At 47.0% G+C, this 3,595-nt stretch overlaps 1 pseudogene; it reads right to left on the bottom strand.

The window, feature by feature from the left end:
• Positions 1 to 630: 630 nt before the first annotated feature.
• LOC111813986 overlaps positions 631 to 3,595 on the bottom strand; it is an 8,776-nt pseudogene continuing 5,811 nt past the window's right edge.

Genomic DNA, 3,595 nt, shown 5'->3' with positions numbered 1-3,595 from the left:
CACGTACTTAAGTTCAGCTGGAGCTCTACAGAGTTTGGACTTATCCAGCTGCATCTGGCTTAGGTCTGGCTGCTGTGCTTAGCTCCTTCCCGCTGTGGACCAGGGCTAGGACTGGGTCTGGGGGTTCCTGGAACTGGGCAGAAATTCCTACTGGGCGGGGAGGTGTGGGGGAGGTAAGGCGGAGTGGTTGGGGCAGCCCGAGGGGGTGGGAGAGGGCCCGGCCCACCCTGCACCTGGGCTGGGACTGGTCCTGCCGGCTCAGGGTAGCAGGAAGCTCTCCACACACTCCCCAGACTTGGGCTAGGACTGGGTCTGGGGTTTCCCGGAAGTGGGCAGAAATTCTTACTCAGCGGGATGGGTCGGGGAGGTACGGCGGAGTGGTGGGGGGTGGCCCGAGGGGGTGGGAGAGTGTCTGGCCCATGCTGTGCCGCCGGCACAGGTTAGCAGGAAGCTCTCCACACACTCACGGGACCTGGGCTAGGACTGGGTCTCTTCTATATCTTTCTGCAGCTGTTTCTTTATTTCAGAACCTGTTGATTCATTGCTTTCAGGTGTGTGATTTCCACTTTGGTCTGTGTTAGTGTCTGTACTTGTTACGGGTGGGCTTGGGTTTGGAGGTTGCATTTTGTTCCTTCTCGTCATTTTGTGTAGCACTGTCTTCTGACCATTGTTGTGGATCTTTGCTGTAGTTATAACCTTCACACGTACTGAAGTTCAGGTGCAGCTGTACAAAGTTTGGACTTAATCCAGCTGCGTCGGGCTTAGGTCTGGCTGCTGTGCTCAGCTCCTTCCCGCTGCTGCCCTTGAGGGTGAATATGTTGTGCCCCTGTGGAAAGATGTTCTGCTCCTGGACTAGCTGGGTGGATCTGTCCTCTATACTCTCTGCAGGGATTGCAGCTGCAGGGTTACACCTCAGGCATGTATGCCAGGCCTGAGCTGTGCCTGGAGGGGGCAAGGTGAAGTAGGGGAAAGAGGAAGCTCTCCCACACACTCACTGTACTTGGGCTAAGACTGGGTGGGTGGGTGGGTTCCCGGAACCCTGCAAAATTCCTACTCGATAGGCGGGGTGGGGAAGTGGTGTGGAGTGGTGGGTGGCAGCCTGAGGGGGTGGGAGAGGGTCCTGCCCACTCTGCGCCTGGGCTGGGAGTGGTCCCGCTGGCGCAGTGTAGCAGGAATCTCTCCACACACTCACTGGACCTGGGCTAGGACTGGGTCTGGGGAATCCCTTGGCAGAAATTCCTACTGGGCGTGCGGGGTGGGGAAGGTTCAGCGGAGTGGTGGGGGGCAGCCTGAGGGGGTGGGAGAGGGTCCGGCCCACGCTGCGCCCGGGCTGGGACTGGTCCTGCTGGTCCAGGGTTGCAGGAAGCTCTCCACACACTCCTGTGTAGAACCTTTGAAGCTAACATTTTAATTATACTAGCTCAGGATTTGATCAGACTTGTGAAGCAATTTCTATCTGTCTTTGGATACTGTTCCATACTGTCTGAAGACTTCTGATCTTTTTAATCTATGTAAAAAAAAATCAACATGAAATCACTAATTTTTATTTCTTTAATTGGTGTTATAATTTTAATATATTTATAGGTAATTGGAAGGTTGTTGCTTCTGTATGAATGTTATGTTTTAGGTATAAAACCTCGTCTTCCCCAAAGTGTCTTTTATTTGGAAGGTGAATGGGTCATGGTAATATTATACTCATCAGTGTATTCACCTATTGATTGGTCTAGTAGCTAAAATGTGCTGATAGGGGTTGGGCCCTGGTAAAGAGGGGTCAGTGAGGGTGTCCCTGGCTTTTCTTTTCTCTCTCTGCTCTGGCTGCCATGAGTTGAATACCTTTTCCTTCACCATGCCCCTCTGCCATCCTGTTTCTGCCTTAGAGCCATCCGACTGTAGACTAAAACTAAGCAAAAATAAGCCTCTTTGAAGTTGTGGAGGCTGGAGGCATTTTGTCCCAGTGATGAGTAGATGACCACGAACATCAAGATGACATACTTTGTCCATTTCTGTTCCTCTGAGTGGGTATGAACTCCATTAAACTATTTATACTTCTTCATATGGCCTTCACAAAATACTTTTGCCACTAAATCAAATATAATAATACACATAAAGGACCTATTGGTGACAGATCTCATTTAGTGATTTCTTAGTTCTCTGAGTGGTATGTTGGATTCTGTATACCCCATGCTAGCAAACAGTATTTTAAAAGCAAGAGTATCAGCCTCTGGTCTGGGATCAGAATTCATCAACTTTGTTGGCCAATCCTACTTTTGTTTAGGAACTGAACCCCTCAGCCCATGTTCACTGACTTTTAATCTGACCACTTGTTAGCTTAAGTATGTATTATTGGCAACAATTTCCTGCAGAGATAAACAGTTTGAAGTTCAGAGTTTCTTCTGATTACACATATGCTTCTTTTCTAGCTTTTATCTATAGTGGCTCACTTTTGAATGATTGGAGCTGTGTTGAGGAATGGATTTTATCCTCCTGTCTTAGTTATTTTTTTCCCCAATCATTTATTTATTTGGTACAGGGTTTCACACAGCTCAGCTCACTGGGAATCCTATTGCAGCCTCCCCTGTGCTGGGATTACAAGCGTGCACCACCGTGCCCAGTTTCAGTGGCCTGCATGATACACTCAGGGTGAGGCTGGCACACCATGTGGTACTGTGATAAAACCAGGTCTTTGCTTGTGCTTGCTAGGCAGGTGCTTTGACCACAGAGCTGTCTCCCCATCCCTTAGTTACTTTCTTGTCACTGGGACATAATACCTGACACAACATAAAGGAGAGAAGGTTTGTTTTGGCTCATGGTTTGTAGAGGTTTCAGCCCATAATTGGCTGGTTCCAAGGCAGAGTGGCATAGCAGACGAATACTGCTCAACCCATCATAGCCAAGAAGTAGAAAGGGAGGCGGGAGGGAGATCACCCTTCTAGGCCACATCCATTGTGACCCATCTCTTCCAACCATGTTTCACCTCTCAGCATCACACAACTCATCAGTGGACTAAGCCATTGATGACTATCCTGACCCCAGAACCAGTGACCTCCCCAAGGCCCTATCTATGAGCACATGAGGCTTGGGGTCATCAATATACAAAGCATAGCATGTTCTTTTCCTTTTTTGGGGTAAAATATAGTGATGATAAGTGAATACTTGTATACATAGCTAGTAATTTTAGTGTTATAAATTTCTCTTTAACAACAGCTCCAACTGTATCCATCCAGAAGAAAAGCTTATTGTTATTTCCATACAACCTAGGCTGTTAAGCTAAAACTCACTGTCTGTCTGAATATCAAACATCTTAGGCATAATAAGGAACAGGTATTTTTCATCAAATATTGATATGTTGAACTTTAAGTCCCTTCATAATATGATAAAAAACATTTAAAAATTAGAATATATTTTTAAAATAGGCACAAAGAATCACATACTTCTCATATTTTCACATAAGTCCAAAAATCTCACCATATACAACCTTGAAGCAGGACAGTCCCACAATATTCCTTTTCCTGTCTCTTGCTTTCATTCACCACCCCCTTCTTCTTGAACAACCATCTACCTGAGAGACATCATAGCAGAAACTGGCATGTCATGA

This window comes from Octodon degus, unplaced genomic scaffold, assembly GCF_000260255.1.
Source record: "Octodon degus isolate 3935 unplaced genomic scaffold, OctDeg1.0 scaffold00251, whole genome shotgun sequence".
Lineage (NCBI taxonomy): Eukaryota > Metazoa > Chordata > Mammalia > Rodentia > Octodontidae > Octodon > Octodon degus.
The sequence above is the reverse complement of the archived record's forward strand: the minus strand, read 5'-3'. Positions and strand labels throughout refer to the sequence as shown.